The following is an 18,838-nucleotide window of genomic DNA, read 5'->3' as shown; positions in this document are numbered from 1 at the left end:
TATCCAGTGTGAATCAATTGGTTACTTTTAATTCTTCTAAATATTATAGAAGATGCATGATCCAGCATGTCTTTTTCTGAAATAAAAACAAACATTCGATCCATGCCTAAAAAGAAAGGGGTAGGTAATACGTCATATAAAATCAATAGATTCATGATAAAACTCCAAAATATATTTTTTTTATTACAATTTTTTTTATAACGGAATCGAGGAATTGGGATCAAATGGTATAGTTTTCTTTTGTTGGTAAATTGGAGGATTAGAAACATGACTATAGCTTTCCAATTGGCTGTTTTTGCATTAATTGCTACTTCATCAATTTTATTGATTAGTGTACCGGTTGTATTTGCTTCTCCTGATGGTTGGTCAAGTAACAAAAATGTTGTATTTTCCAGTACCCCATTATGGATTGTATTAGTTTTTTTAGTGGGTATTCTTAATTCTATCATCTCTTGAAGCTATTTGTTATAGATCGAAAAATGAACTGAAATGACCTCTCCCCACGAATTCTTTTGAATTGTGAGGTACATTAAAAAAATGGAATATATAAGCCCCCAAATAAAAATAAAGAAAACTAAGACATTATAGAGAGGGAGGGGTCAAACTTTTTTTCTATTGGAAAAATCTTCTATACTTAATATTTATATAATATTATATTTATATATAGGGAGGGTATATTGTTATGGTATATTGTAAAACTTAAAAACAAATCTAAAAATAGAAATTAAATTCAACTTTCAAAATTTATAAATTTAATATAATTAAATTTATAGAATAAAATCACAAAATAAAAAAGATAGTAATAGAAAAATGAATTTGAATATTCAATAGGAGTAATATATTCAGATTTATAGATTTTATTAATCTATTAAATTTTGAATCTATTCGAAATCCTCTATAAAGATTCTCTTCTCAAATTGAATACTATTCAATACTATTCTATTTATTTATTCTATTTATACGACTAATTTCTACGATTAATCCTTTTATATTATAAGTATTAATATAGAAGTATTAATAGAAGGAACTATTACTAAATTAATCATTTTAAGTTATGTAGTATAATTAAATCTTTATCGAACAAATTAATCGGAATAGATGTTATAAATAATGATAGAGATGAATAATAATTATTTTATGTTATTTATCATATATTAAATTATATTTAAAAATAGTATAGAATTAAAAAATATATAATTTCAGATAATAAAATAATAATTAAAAAATCCAAATGATATCATTTTGGATATTGTATTCTAAATTGGGTAGTGGCTCATTTTAAAATAATATTTATTGATTTAAAATTATAGTTTTTTTCAAAATAAAAATAAAAACATTATGTTTTGAATTTAATTACTATAATTTGAAATATGAATAGAATGGTTTTAATAATACGTTGATTTTAAAAGATGTGTGTTTTTATATATAAAAAAGATAAATTTATTATTTTTTTTATAACAAGAAATTAAAAATTCAGATCCAAAATTTTCCCATAAAATGCTAAATAAATAATAATTAATTCCGTAAAAAAATTGAAAAAATTCCTTAATAATTATTCTACTAATTCTTCTACGAATAATGCTACGTGTACACTAAAATCAGCTACCAAAGTCAGCCATTAGTATAAAATACATGTTGAAATATAAATACACATTGAAAATAAATTAAACTACACATGTATTTATATACAAATACATGAGTAGTGACTGATTTTAATGGCTGATTTTGGTGTACAAATAGCATTTTTGTTCTTCTACTAGTTAGATGTGTTAACAATTAACACAAATAATAGCAAAACTTACAAGACTATATTCCTAAGCTGTATTGTGTCCAGAATTAAATGAATGGAAAATAATTCTAGGATGCACATAGTGGGACATTGGTGGGTGAGAGTGGGTTAAACTATGTTGGAAGATGATATAAAAGAAAAGATAATAGGACCGAATATACAGATACACGGAAATAATTCATATTTAACAAGGATTTTTTCTATTATAATAAAAAATCATTATTTTTCCAATAAAAATATGACTTATTCCTGTGTAGTCTTGTGTATTCCTATATACTATGGAGACGATGATAATAGTTGTCATTGTCCATTGTGAAGTTTAAGAATTTGAGTTAGCAATTTTTTTAGAATTTGAAGTGAATTTTGCCAGGGGTTAGTCGAACTCTATAAAAATTATAGAGTTTGCCGCCGGTGCGGTGTACTTGCTCTAAGTAAAAAAAATCGCATTTGAGAAATTAAAGTTAAAAAATGGAGTTTTGAAAAATAATTATTTTTTTAATTTTATTTTAGAAAAAAATCCTTAAAAAAAGCTAATATGACCGAATAATTAATTAATTAAAATGAAAATTAAGTTCAGCTGTATTAAAATAAAATGCAATATAAATATGAGGAAATCAAAAAGTACAGCAAAAAATATTAACAAAAATTTAAAATAAATTAGTCCTAATAAAATTACCTTAATTGACAAATACTTAATAATTTTATTAAGTTAAAACAAAGCCAATTAATACGAGTCCAAATAATATCTATATCTAACATTTATTATATACACTTTTCCAAACAACTAAAACATGTAAATTAAAAATAAAAATCTTTTATGACTGTCCATTGTTCTAAGAATTTTATTATGTCGTCCCTAAATAATTACCATTAATTTCTCTACCAGGTGATATAAAATATTTTAATTAAGGTACATGAATAGTTGAATATTTAAAATATATTGGAGTTTAATTTAATTATTAATCAATAATACTTAACCTAGCTAAAATAAAAATACATACTACTAAGTATTAAGACACGTAATAAATAATTTACATAAAACAAATAGAATTAACAAAATATTTAATAAAAACATTAGTTACACATTTAAATATTTAACGTACATCGACAGAATTTTAAATAATAACAACGTAAAAAACATAAAAAAATTTTCATAAGACAATTGGTTGTTGTATTTTGTTTAAATATTATTGGTCACATTTATTTTTATTAAAATAGTAGTAAGTGAAGGAAAGATATTTTTATTGTGCAAACCTATGTAAATTTTGTAGTGACTGCAATTCGCTAAACTTAATTAAAGCAATAAACTAAATTGGGATCGTTCTGATGGATGAAAATTTTTACAAGATTATTTTCTCATAATTCGTATGTCACTATTAATTAGTTTGATATATTTGATACTATACTAGATATTGATAAAAGCTGGATTTCAAAGTCACAGAATAGTATGGAATATAGGCAATGATTGAACAATTTTTTAGACTTTGTATTTGCGAATACATCCTCCGATGGCATGATAAAGTGTCTATGTCCTAAATGTGGGTTTCAACTTATGCAAACAAGAGAGAATGCATACGATCATCTGTTGTTACGACTATTTCCCTTGGATATACCATTTGGCTGCGTCATGGTGAGAAGCCGGTTGAAGAGAGATCTGGATTGGGACGAGTAGATGAAAATCCGATATCCCAAGTGAATCATAAGCACCAAATGGTCAACGAGGTATTCAATTTCACGCTGCAACATGGGAGTGAAAACACAACAATAATAGAACATGCCAAAGATGATGAAGACGTGTTGCTGTACTTATATGAAGGTCCAAGTTGCGCGGCGCGGGATTTTAATGATCTACTGTCAGATGGAGAGCAGAAGTTATATCCCAGATGCTCAAAGTACTCCAAATTATCGTTCTTAGTGAAGCTTTATCATATTAAGTGTATGTGCGGTGTGAGTGACAAGGTAATGACCATGATTTTTGACTTACTGCGAGATGCATTCGAACAAGCAAAACTTCCAAAGACATTGTAGGAAGCCAGGAAGTCAATAAGAAAGTTGGGTATTGAATACACCAAGATAGATGCTTGTCCAAATGATTGTATGCTGTATCAAAGTGATGATGAAAACTTGACCAGGTGCAAGCGATGTGGGTGTTCAAGATGAAAACAGAAGACTAAAAAGGGCTCTATTGTTAGGCTCAACATACTTGTGAAGAAAAATGAGAAACCTATAGTAGCAAAGACTCTTCGTTACGTTCTTCTCATACCACGACTGCAACGGTTATTCATGTGCAGCAAGACATCAAATGACATGTTATGGCATAAAGAGGCGCGTAATAATGATAGTTTCCTTAGGCATCCAAGGGATGCTGAAGCATGGAAAAAGTTTGATGTAAAGTATACTAACTTTTCGAAGGATCCACGCAATGTTCTTCTAGCCTTGGCGAGTGATGGATTTAATCCTTTTGGGAATATGAGCACAATTATTCCATATGGCCTGTGATTCTTATTACATATCATCTTCCGCCCTGGCTTTGCATGAAACAGACATCTTTCATTCTATCCACGCTTATTCTTGGGCCAAAAATGCCAGGTAACAACATAGATGTTTACTTGCTGCCTTTGGTAGATGAGTTAAAGTAATTATAGGATGGCGTTGAAATATATGATGCCAGAGAGGGAAACACTTTCAAGATGTGTGCGGCACTAATGTAGACTATCAGCAATTTTCCAGGATTGGGAAACCTATCTGGTTGGAATACGCACAGTGGGTTAGCTTGTCCTGCGTGTAACTTGGACGCTAAGCTTCATCGTCTGAAAGACAGTAAAAATGGTTTCATGGACCATCATCACCTTTTAAATTAGGGACATAAATACAGACTAGACCGGAATGGATTTGATGGGTAAGTCGAAGGTAGAGATCCACCGAAGAAGTTACTCGGAACATATGTATTGAGGTAACAGTCTAATGTGCAGATTTCATTTGGGAAGATTTCAACTGTGACATCCAAAAAAAGACGCAATGGTCAGGATGCAGATGAAGATGACTTGCATTGGAAAAAGAGTGTTTTCTTTGACCTCCCATACTGGAAGGATCAGATGTTGCGTCATAACCTTGATGTGATGCATGTAGAAAAAAATGTCTATGACAATGTGGTATTCACTATCTTAAATGATAGCAGAAAATCAAAAGACAATCTTAAAGCTCACAAATATTTACAATACATGAGCATAAGGCCTGAATTGTGGCCAGGCAAAGGTGGTAAATATCCTTCTACAATATTTACGATGTCAAATTCATAAAGGGGTGTATTTTTTAAGACTCTGCAGAATGTGGTCTTTCTAGATGGTTACTCTAGCAATATTGCTCGTTGTGTTGATTTGCGACAACGCAAGTTGTCTGGGTTGAAAAGTCACGACTACCATATTCTGATGGAATAATTACTTCTGATTTTGGTGAAGAATGCAGTTTTGAGTTCGGTGTCCAATGCGATTGCAAATTTGTCATTATTTTTTTGAGGACTTTGTGGGAAAGCCATAAATCATATACAGCTTACTGACCTTCAAAATCATGTTGTGCAAATCCTGTGTCAGATGAAAATAATTTTCTCTCCATCCTTCTTCACCGTCATGGTTCACCTCACGGTGCATCTCGTTGATGAAGTAAATCTTGGTGGACCAGTACATTATCAGTGGATATATCCAGTAGAAAGGTTAGCTTGCTAATAAATCCCTTTAATACAATCAGTTGAATTAATTGTGTAAATACTGAGCATTATGTTGTACTTATATAAAAGGTATCTAGGTCGTTTGAAGCAATATGTTCGTAATACGGCACAACCAGAAGGGTCAATTGCGGAAGGCTATTTACCTGAGGAAATTTTGACTTTTTGTTCTAGATATTTAGATAATATTGGAACTAGAATCAACCGACCAAGGTGAGTTGATGATTAACCCGTTGATGTTACGCATAATTTAGGGGAAACTTTGTTCTCAGCTATTGGAAAGGCATTAGGGGCTGTTTTGCATTTTGAACTCACTCCAATGGAAAAACATCAAGCACATCGTCATGTTCTAGTCAACTGCGAGGCCGTGGTTCTGTTTGTTGAGTAAGTATACACATGTATTTTTAAAACATGAATATAACTCTTTTCACCTAGTGACTAGTTGGACTAATTTTCTTTTCTCTCATAAAGTATATTTAGAGAAAAAAACAAAGCGAAGATTACGAGCTCAGACAAGGTCGCAATCTAAGATAGACAGTGTTGTGCATGTAAAATTTTCTCCGTGGTTTAAGCATGAGGTTGATAGAATATTAACATGACCAATGTGTTTTTAGGCTAGAATTTGTACTTTATGAAATCCAATTTTAATATAAAGCATGAATATTTTGTTGTTCGAGGTTCCAATGGAAAGTACCCTTCATTCGAAAGAAAAAGTTGCTTGCATGCAGTCCCATGTTTCAGGCAAGACATTTTGGGGGTATACAATGTTAACGGGCACAAGTTTAGAACGATCACAAAGAAAGACGGGCTGAAAATCCAAAATAGTTGAGTATATGTGTCATCTAATACAAGAAGTTATGCAAGCATGCGTGATAATAGAGTGGCTGTTGGTAGTGTTCCGTATTACGAAAAAATTGTAGATATAATTGAATTGAATTATAGCTGTCATTTCACATTGGTATTGTTCAAATATGTTTGGGCTGATACCACTACCAGTAGAGGCATCAAACAAGACCATTTAGAGCTTACCAGCGTTAATTTCTCTCATTCGATACACACTGGTGATCGAGAAGACGATGAACCGTACATATTAGCTTTAGAAGCTCAGCTTGTATGCTATGTGGATGATGAAGTAGCTAAGAAATGGAGTGTTGTGGTTCATGTGAAACCACGAGATTTGTATGACATGGGAAAAGAGAATGAAGAAGCTGAAGTTGGTTTTTCTCCACAGCCAGGGTTGAACATGTCAGCGGAAGGTGACATTGGAGATTTATAGGTGACAAGGGAGGATGATATAGAAGACCCTACAGAAAATTCTTCAAAGAATATCGATAATATTGCGTAATGCTTATATGAAGAATTTTAACGTAATTTAAAAATGATCTTTGTGTCATGAACTAAGTTAAATAAACTCAACGTTGTACGTTGTTTTCTTTGGTTACAAAAAATTTGGTGTATTTTTTATTTGTAGTTAAGTAATTATTGTATTGTGAATTTTCATAAGTAAAAGCAGATTTTCCATTTTTTTCAACGGTTTTTTCGTCTAAAGTTAGTTTACGTTAAATCTTTAATATTGTTTCAGTTGTTGTTGTTCTTAATATTGCAGTTTTGATAATCTTGATATTTAATATTCAATATCAATTCTAATAGTATTACGTTTTTTAAACATTAGTGAACATAACATGACGATGGAACAGGACAAATAAAAACTAAGGACTTTTCATCATCCTCTGCAAGCACAACATTTGCTACAGAGCTTCTGTCTATGAAATTTGCCCAAACTACCAACAGGGGAGATGGTAATTCACAGATAATTTGCATTTAGTTTTAAAATTGTCTTAGCATATTGTTGTCCGGTTTTTTTCTAAGTCAGTATCTAATGACTTGGGAGTTCTCAATTTCTTCTAGGTATACTTATTTTGTTGTATGCATGTGAATATTTTCAGTATTACCTGAATATTCTGGAGAAATAGTTCCTGATAGTCTAGATGGGAAAGAGTCTAATTTAAAAGATAATTTAGATGATATCTCCTCTGTTGGAATTGACAGATCCATGCAGTTTGATCTCAATAAGGTTCCGAAAGAAGACAATGAAACTTTAGAAGACCAACAAAGAGAAGATGATATACATGTTAAGAAAATGTGCTTTAATCTGAACAAAAAGCCATGGTATGGAGATAAAATATCAGATCCGATAAAACGTGAAGCCCATAGATTCTTGACAGAGTATTTTTTGTCAGGTCAATACGATGTTGAAGAGAAATTTTGACCTTTTATTATAAGAGTTACGTTGATTCCCTTAATTTAATGATTTGGGTCGCAGTTTTACATGTTTATATACCTTTAGAGTTTTTTTATTTAGGTTTAGAAACGCATAACTTCAAAGAAGAGTAACTTTAATTTATGCTTGTTAGAACTTTATTTTAACTTTATAAATTCAGACTATGACTTTATTTTCTTCTTTTACATTTATATTTGAATGCAAATTTAAATGACAATAAAGTAAACGAGGAAATCTTATTGGTAAATTTGTTCACATGAGTTAACATATATAACTTATGAATCCCGCTAGGGAGCCAATGGGGTGTTTGTACAATATGTACAATGGGCTAATTATTTAGCCCAATAGGGATAAATAATAAAAATTCATCTACTCTAAATTCAAAAATTCTTATTCAGTTATTTTACATTAAATTTCAAATTTCAAATCCCCTAATTTTAAATTTCAAATTTTTAAAAAATCTAATTAATTATTTAAAAAAAATAACCATCCAAAATTTTAATTTACCAAAATATTTCATTTCAATACCCTCTTCTTTTTCAAACAGCGGCCACCCCCACCTTCATCAATAATCATTCCACTCCACCTTCACTGCTTGCCTTGCCACACGCCACTCACTCTTGGTAAAAATAACTATCCACTTAAGAATAAAAATAATCATTTACATACCTAATGAATTGAACATCCAACATATTTTAATTATATATAACTAAACTCAATCCACTCAAAATAATCATCTACATAAAAATTAAAATAATCATCCGTATATCTACTAAAATGACCATCCTAAATTGACCATTAAATACATTAAAATATCTCATTTATATTAAAAATAAACATCTCATTTACATAAAAAATAAACATCTACATGCATATATAAAACTTCGACTGCATACTATCTCCCAACAAAGAATTCATTCCGATTGGTTGCTTCAAAGTGTCACTGCAAGTAGGTTTATGTAAAGGACTTTTGAAGACACCAACATTTTGCTTTTTGGCAGTTTTCTTCTCTGGCCTTCGCTTAAAGCACCACAGCATAAAAATACAAACGCCTAACAAAATAAATATCAAAAGCCTAGCACCAGCAATCCAAATAATATTCTTAGCCATAAATGACTTCCTAGCATTTGCAAGCATTGATGCAGTTAGGGAAGAAGGACTATTTGCTACTCTCCACGGTGATTTCTCAGGGGATGGAGCCATAGCCATATGATTTATGATCATATGTGTATTCTAATCTAAACATGCAGGAAGTATTTACTTTTCTTGCCTATTTAATTTTCTTTTTGAAATATAATTTCAATAATAATAATAATATCGTTAGCTGTATTTCATATTCAATATACAGCACTACTAATATTCCAGTGGATCTATTGCCATCATGCACAAGAACATAGGTGCTTACTTATTGGGTGTCAAGGTCTCCAAAGTATTCAAGTCTCATGCGTGTATATGCAATTTAAATTTAGTCATATAAATTCATATATTAATAAAAGATAGTCAAATAAATATCCAGTTTCATCCAGCGTCAACGCAATATGCCATGATCAATTAATACAAACCAAGGGCTTTATACATATAAGCATACCATGAATATAAAATCATTCAAATATGGTTGAATCATGAATGTTTATGATGCATCTGGGTAAGCATAAAACATAAAACTAAACACGTCACTTGCATTGATTATGAACATCTAAATCGCTTGAAAATAACCATCCATTATCAATGCTTTCAATGTACGTTGCTCACCTTATTACATTGCTCACCCTCGATGACGGAGTGGTTGGCTACATTTTCATGTGGATGTGATGAATTCTCATTACCTCCGGAAGATGGAACCCAATACAGCAGTTCAACCAAACTAACCTCCATTAAGGAACTTCCACGGAGTGATGAACGTGAAAGATGAAACACACTCGAGAGCCCTTTCCCTTGCGATGTCAACTTCAGGAAGAAGGCACACACTGGCTGCGATGGAGTCGCTAGACATCTGGGTTGCTGTGGTGCCGCGCATTCGGCGTACACAATATGCGCATCCTCCCTTCGCGTTGGGCATTAGCGGACAATGGCACGAGTCAGAACAATGGCGGGGCGATGTCCGACGACGGCTGCTAATGGTGGCGGCGCTGTACCGGTGAGATTTAAGGAGAAAGGGAGAAAGGAGGTTATACCATATTGAGAGAGGGAGGTCGTTTATTTGTTTCCATAACTGACGGTAATTCTAATTTGATTCAAATTTCAAAATGTAAACTATTCAAAATTAACTAACTGCCTATATTTTAATTTTAATTTCAATTTAACCCCATTATACACATTATATAAAACATATATTGGCTCCTCAAACTTTCTCATAACTTATTTAACTTATGAACTTTTTTACGTAAAATGAATCTAAAAAAAGTGTTACGAGTTTAAGTAACAATGATTTAAACATATGTAGTTTAAAAAAGTAATGTTAAATTAACTAGATTATACCCAAATGGTTATTACTAAAGAAAATATTGAAATATGTGGTTATCCATATTTTGCAGCGGTTGGAAGAAAACCGCCACAAAATGTAAAATAATAATTTACCCGATGTTACATATAGCGGCGGTTCTAGGAAAACTGACGCTAAATACAACGTTGATTGCAATCCTACTCCAAACCGCCGCGATATGCGCCGCAATTATTCATTTTGCGGCGATTTTATAAAACCATCGCAAAATTTTCGCCGCTATCTGCTGGAATTGTTGTAGTGTTTTTTTGCGGTTCGATTCGGTTTTTTATTCTGACATTGAAAACCTTGATCGAACTGAATCGGACCAGTTCACTTAAAAAAACCGTAACTAAGCCATTGAACCAACTCCCCAAATTAGATAATCTAACCTAAAGTCCTAAACCTAGTGCAGTGTCGTAGCCTCACTCTCTTAGACTCTTGAAGAAACCTCAAGCCCCAGCGCAACAGCCTCGAACCCCAACACTGTCGTACTCCACCGTTGCTGGTCCTAAACCTAGCGCATAAGGACACGACATATATATTAAATATAAAATATATTTTTAAAATATTATAATAATTTTTTATATTTTATTAATATTAAAATTCAAACTAATGTTATTAAATATTTTAATAATTTTTTTAATTGTATAAAGTATTTAAAAATAAATTGTTGTTTTGATAAATAACACATGTTATTTCAAAATTCATTTAAAAAATATAGGTTAAGAATAAAGTTAAATACACCGACATGTGATGACATTTAAATGTATCTAAACATATTTAAAAAAATATGTGAGTGCTGTATTCAAAATTTACCTAATATATAAACATAATAATAACCCAGCAAAATATCCATATTTTATAGAGTAATGTAAATATGATAAACAATACTTAAATAATATAAAACAAAATAATCTAAGCTGATTTGTTATTATTTTCTTAATATTTTGTTGATTTAATTTTGAAATTGTTACTTAGTTAATAAAATTTATTATTTTCTTACTAATATTTGATTCAAGACATTCTAAAATCTGAACACTAGATATTAAATACTAAATTTTAAATTTTAAATTTTAATAATAAAAAATAAAATATTAATCAAATATTGGCTAAAATTAATAAAAAAATATTAGTTTATAATATTTTTCTTTAATTTTATTGCACCGGAATTACATGGGGCAGCGATAGCCACTCTCTCTGCCTCTATGGCTCAGTGTTGCACTTTTAAAGAGGGCTGCTACACATACAAGTCTTTTTGGTTTACAAGTCTTACAAGTTGGCACAAGTCCAACAAAAACACACGCATTACACTCTCACGTTCAAGAGTAAATAAACGCACGTTATTCAACCACTTTCTGTTTCCAAAGCGCACTCCTCACCATGCATTATGAACGACTCTTCTTCTTCTTCCTCTATGAAAACGAGTTTCTTGCCAAATTTGAAGATAATGAAACTTCAGAAATACACCCAAACGATTATAGAAATACACCCAAAGGATTATAGAAATACACCCAAAGGATTACAGAAATACACCCAAAAGATTACAAAAAATGATTTAAGAAATACACAAAAAAATTCGTTGAAATACACCTTATGCATAATTCAGAACTCTTTCTCTTTCTCCTCCTCATCTTCTACTGCTTCTTCTTCTTCAAAAATAATTTCAGAGCTTGATATTTAAAAACAATGGAAATCGAGAATAACGAAGAAAGAAAACAGAGAGAAAAGTACGTAAATGAAGAAGGAGAAAGAGAAGGCAAGAAACGAAAGAAAATAAGAAGAAGAAGAGGAAGAGGAAGAAGAACGTGCAGCAAGAAGAAGAAGAAGGTGCAGTGAAAACGTGCAGTACGGTTCGAAGCGCGTTAATATAAATGACTTGTAAAGACTTGTATAAAAAAACGCTTGTATATGGAGAATTATTCTTTTTTAAATTCTAACAATAAGACTGTATTTGTTTATAGAAATAAAATACTGAAATAGAAATACAAAATTGTATTTGATATAAGAAATATGATCAGAAATAATATGTTTAGAATTATTAAATTAATGTATTTTATATCTATGCTAACAAAAAAATATAAAAATACTAATAAAAAATATAATTTATTTTTTATTTTATTTTTTTATTAATTTTTTATAATTATTATATTTTTATTTTAAATTTTTTAAATTAAAAAAAATTTATAATTTATTTTAATTTATCACTAAAAAAAATATAAAAATATAAAATTTAATATCTTTATTTTTTATATTTTATTTTTAATATCTTGTGTTATCTATTTTTAAAAACAAAGGTAGCTAATGGATTCTCCTAAACAGCTAAACAGGACCCCGGTTTGAACAGCAGGTTTCCCTCCATGAGCAGTGAACAAGTAAATAACCGATCAGCATTTACTCATTCTGCCATTCATTCAATACTGATATTGACACAACCAAACTTGTCTCCCTAATCATCTCTCTTTTTTTCTTGATCGTGTTTTCTTGCAGGAAAATAACGTGTTTCTCACAAAATTTTATATCAAAACACGTGTCTATATATACGACCAAGAGAAAGCCTAAGCAAGTAACTTTGAACAAAGTAACTTTTAAGAGTATGTTTCAATTTTTTTAAAAAATATTATTTATACATTAAATTAATTATTATATATTTATATAAATAGAATTGTTATACATTAAGTATTTTTTTATCTAAATTTATTTAAGTAGGTTCAACACCAACAAAAGTTATTCTTATTAAAAGAATATCATTACACAGACTTTTTCTTCTTCTCGCATACGTCTTCTTTTTCTTCTTTTAAATTTACACATACCTCCTCCTCCTCCTTCTTCGCACACGCAGATTCTTCTTCTTCTGCTACTGCTGCTCCTCCTCCTCATCTTCTTCTTCTTCTTTTCCTCTTTCGTTATCGTTATCACCAACAACACCAATATTTTTGCTAATGGATTATTTTTTCAATCGAATTGAATGGAATGCAATTGTGAAATTGAATTGAATGGACGTAGATATTCTGAATTGAATTGAATTGATCATCTCTAAATTGTAGACACAGGTGTTTTAAATTTGATTTTATATAATGGATAATGTTCCATTCATTTAGTACTATACAATTGTTTCACCTTAATAAGGTGTTCAGTTCATTATGCAGAAAACTGTTTTGAATTTTATTTTATATAATGAATAATGTTCCGTTCATTTAGTACTATACAATTATTTCACCTTAATAACATGTTCGGTTCATTATGAATTGAATTGAATTGGATGGACGCAAGTGTTCTGAATTGAATTAAATTGATAATCTCTAAATTGTAGATACAAGTGTTTTGAATTTGATTTTATATAATAGATAATGTTCTGTTCATTTAGTACTATACAATTGTTTCACCTTAATAATATGTTCGGTTCATTATGAATTGAATTGAATTGTTTTGAATTGAATGGACGCAGGTATTCTGAATTGAATTAAATTGAATTGATAATTTCTAAGAGGAGGAGAAGAAAGAGGAAGAGAAGAAAGAGGAGGAGAAGAAGAAGGAAAGAAAAAAAACCTATGTGTGCAAATTTAGAAAAAGAAAAAGAAATACGAGGAGGAGGAGGAGAAGGAGAAAGAAAAAGAAACGAAAAAGAAAAAGGAGCACGTGATTTAAAAAAATTATTACAACAACTTAGATAGACTTAGATAAAGATTTTGCTTGAATGTAGAATTTTATTTTTATATAAGTATATATAATTTAAATTAAATTTATTTTAATATATATTTTATTTAAATGACTAATTTTAATAAATGATTTTAATATACGTTTAAGATAATTGTTTAATTAATAACTAGGATTCATTTTAGGATCTCCCGGTTAAGAATTTTTTTATTCTCATTTTACGATTTATTTTAGTAAAGTTTTTTTAAAAAGGAGTTTGTTTCAAAAGTACAAATATTTTATTTTGTGTTTAGTAAATTAAAAATTTATGTGTTTATGTTTGTAGTTTTTAAAAGTTAGGAATACTTTTAAAAATATTTAAAAAAATTTTAAAATTAACTTATGTTTATTAAAATTAAAAAATTTAATATAATTTTATATAATAATAAATATTTAAAATTATTTTTATTAATTATTAATACAAACAAATTATTCTTTATTATATATATTTATTATAGTCTTTTTTATTTTTAAAAATTATTTTATCAAATATATTATGATGCTTATATTTATTAAAAATATTTTTTAATTTAATTTTATCAGATACTATAATTTTTAAAATTTTAAATTTAAAAAAATAACTATTTTTAAAAAATAAAAACTTTACCAAACTAAACATATCTCACTCTTCATCATCTTTTTCAGTTTTTCTTCTCCACCTTCGTGAATTTGCAAACCAACACCTCTTTATGCACTTCATGATCAATCAATTTATTTTATTCACACTAAGCACTAGTACTAACACTTTAGAAAACACACACTTAGGGGTGTTCATGAATTGGATCGTATCCGCATATTCACAGTAAATATCCGCATCTGATCTGAAAATTGTGGATATGATCCGATCCGCAAATTGATCGGATCGGATCGCGGATATCAGCTCTCCATCCGCAAATCCTCACTATAATAATTAAAAAATAAATAAATATATATATGATTGGTATTATATTTACTTGTTTGTATGTTTTAGTTAGTAATTATTATTCTTATATTGTATTATTTTATTTTTGTTATTTAGAGAGAATTTGATTAAAAATATTTTAGAAAAAAATAAATTTAAAAGTACGAAAGAAATATTTTTATTAAATTCTTTTACATAGAAATATGATTTAAAAGAGAAGATTTAATTATGTGGATATATCTGATATCCGATCCGGCACTAAAAAGTACGGATATCTTATCCGATCCGATCCGCGGACATCCCTACACACTGCACGAGCAAATCACAAAATAAAATACAATTCCAATACGCTAACAGGAACACGATGCAATAATAAGACATTCTGGTAATATTTTCGCTTTATGTTTAATAAATTAAAAAAATTATATATTTATATTTATAATTTTAAAAATAAAAAATAATTTAAAAAATATAAAGAAATTTTTTTTAAAAGTAAACTCATAAATATCTAATTAAAAAATTTAATATAATTTAATCTATTAATAAATATCTAAATTTATTCTTATATTTATATTTATTATGATCTTTTAAATTTTAAAAATTATTTTATCAAACACAATTATTATTTATATTTATTAAAAAATATTTTAATTTAATTTACTAAATATACGTATTATAACATTTAAAAAATTATCCTTCAAAAGTCAATTTTGATAAACTATATTCAAAAGTAAAAATTTTATCAAATTATACTGAGTAAGACTTGGTTTGGTAAAATTTTTTGAAAAAAAAAATTTATGTTTAGTAAATAAAAAATCACGTGTTTATCCTTGTATCTTTGAAAATTAAAAGTTTTTAAAAACATCTAAAATAAAACTTTTTAAAGTATGTAATTTACGTATGTTTATCGAAATTAAAAGTTTAATATAATCTTATATATTATTAAGTAGCAAAATTTATTCTTATATTTATATCTATTATGATCTTTTTAAATTTTAAAAATATTTTACTAAATACAATTGTTGTTTGTACTTATTAAAAGTTATTTTTAATTTAATTTATTAATATAGATACTATAATTTTTAAAAAATTATCTTTTAAAAACTAATTTTAATAAGCTATTTTCAAAAAAATAAAATTTTTACCAAATCAAACCTAAATCAATTTTGCATAAAAAATAGAAAAATAAAAATAAATTAAGGCTAAGAACTTGATTAACTAATAGTGTTATGGTAAAATTTTTTGAAGAGGTGTTTATATTTTTTATAAGTATAAATTTTTTATTTTGTATTTGATAGATAAAAAAATTATATACTTGTGCTTACAATTTTAAAAGATATGTATATATATTTTGAAAGTATCTAAAATAAAATTTTATAAAATTGACTTATACTTAATAAAATTAAAAAATCTAATATAACTTGATATATTAATTAATTTTTAAATTCAACTATTATATTTATATTTTTATAGTATTTTTAATTTTTAAAAATTATTTTACTAAATATAATTATTATTTTTTATTAAAAATGATTTTTAATTTAATATACAAAACATTAATATAGTTTTTAAAACGTAAAAATTAAAAAATAGCTAAAAACACGTATTAAAGTTATTAATAAAAAAAATTTATTATAAACAATTGTGTAAAATTTAAATTTTTAATATAATTATTTTATATTTATTAAAATAAAATATTTAAATTTTTTTATTAATAATAATCTTAATTTATATTCTAAAAACACGTGGCAGCTAGCTAAAATTAAAAAAAAAAGGGTCTAAACATGATTGTGTTACTTATGGCAGACCGAACATCTGCTACCTATCTATTAAAAGCCCGAAGAAATAAATGAGGTGGTTACTTGTTTGTTTCAAGTCACATGCGTTTTCTTTATAAATTCCTGATTTACAGAAATATTTAGAAGATAATAAAAATTAGTTTAAATTCGTTTATAGTTATTTTATTTTATATTTATTAATTATTTTTTAAATAAATACATAATATTAAATACAATAAATATATAATTTTAGGAATAATATTACACATTTTAGTCTTTTTATTAAATATAACAAATATATCATTTTAAATATTATATACATAAAATTATAAATATTAAATTAAATAAAATAATTTTAAATTATTGTCTCTCTAGTATTACTGATTAATAAATAACATAATAATACTTAGATGGGTAGGATGCGGATTTAGGATGTATTTTACTCTATCATACTCGCACTCTTTTATATAATATCTTAGAGTAAGTGAGTAACCAACTAACCACTAAACTAATTAGTTAATTTTGTAATTTGAAATGATTGAATATTATATTTACTTTTAAAAGAATATATTTTTCTGCGAATAGAATAGATAGAGTTTAAAATTTTAGCGTGCAGCTAAAGTTAGAATTCAAAGATTCTCAACCCGTAAATAAAATAAAATAAAATTTTAAAAAAATTTTCAACTCGGATATGGAGTTAGTTTATTCTATTCTACTCTACTTATTCTCCACATGCTATCAACATATATAAAAATTGCTTTTGTATATAGAAAAATCATCTACCATCAATCATTACAAAATTTTTATTATAAATATGTCAAGATTGATTATTTTGTTATGGTAATAAATATGATTATTGAATTATTGAAATTATGGAATATATTTCAAATAATTTTGTGTGTTTAATATGTATGATAACTGATAAGTGTCATAAGTATTTCTATGAATCACAATAAATAATGCTATATATATAATTAAGATTAAAAATAAAAAGTGAATTCCTGGCCTGTTCGAATTTGGGTCGTTAAAAGAAAAAAAGTGTTATATGTACGACTAAGACATGCATAACCCAGTAAGAAAGGTCCAGGATCCAAGCAAAAAGGCCCAACTCAAAGGGTTGGCCCTCACCCAGTACCAGCCTTCATCCCCAGAAGTCGGTACTGAGCACGACCTGCTCCAAAAAAGTCGGATACGAGGGTTAGCTGGCAGATAACACTCATTCGAATGAGAAACTGCCCCTAGAAACTCTCCAACCACTTCATAGAGCCATATCTTAACCTCCCTAAGATATGGGAACGGTTATCCACCTAAAAATGTGGCACTACTTCAGCGGTGGTTATTGGTTCACCACTATAAATACCCTGACATCCCTCAGGTATCACTAAGTCCAATACATTCTAAACTTGCTCACACTCTTGCTAACTTAGGCATCGGAGTGTCTTTGCAGGTACCACCCCCCATTCTTCCACATGTACAAGTCGGACGGAGGAACACCGAGTTTCAGGTTCACTCGATAGTCACCTCCCTCACACGTTTGGGCCAACCAACGCCATCCGGCCCACTAATCTCTGGTTACCCACCGTAACATTGGCGCCGTTGCCGGGGACCCGTGAGATCAACCAGTGATGGCGGAAAGATTCCCTGAAGAGGGTCATGTGGAGACAGATTCCGAACAAGAGAATTTGAACACTGGAAACAATGAGGCAGATCAGACCCTCCACCAGGAAGTCAATGACCAACATAGGGAAGGCACCTCCGGAATCAAAAATCCGAAGGTGAACTCCTCGGAGGGGCGCGAGTCAGAAAAAGAAGGACCCTCCCACGCTAGTGAACTTATGGGATTAATCCATAGCCGCCTCGAACAGCTAGAACAGGAGCGGGAACGACAAAGGGAAGCTGAAAGGAACCTAAAAGAGGAGATGGAGCGACGAAAAGAGTTAGAAAGAAAACTCTTAAAGTTAGAATCCTCCCTCAAAGGTCGGAATTCCCACGACGATAGAGAAGATTCTCCCTTAGGAGAGAAAGATCCGTTTAGCGAGGACATAATGAGGGCAAAAGTTCCGAAAAACTTTAGAAGCCCCGATATGGACCTCTACGATGGAACCACTGATCCAAAGCATCATCTGAGCAACTTTAAAAGTCGGATGTATCTGACCGACGCTTCTGACGCTACGCGATGCAAAGCTTTCCCGA

The sequence above is a fragment of the Arachis hypogaea genome, chromosome 3 (genome assembly GCF_003086295.3).
Source record: "Arachis hypogaea cultivar Tifrunner chromosome 3, arahy.Tifrunner.gnm2.J5K5, whole genome shotgun sequence".
Classification (NCBI taxonomy): Eukaryota; Viridiplantae; Streptophyta; class Magnoliopsida; order Fabales; family Fabaceae; genus Arachis; species Arachis hypogaea.
This window is presented reverse-complemented; position numbering follows the sequence as displayed.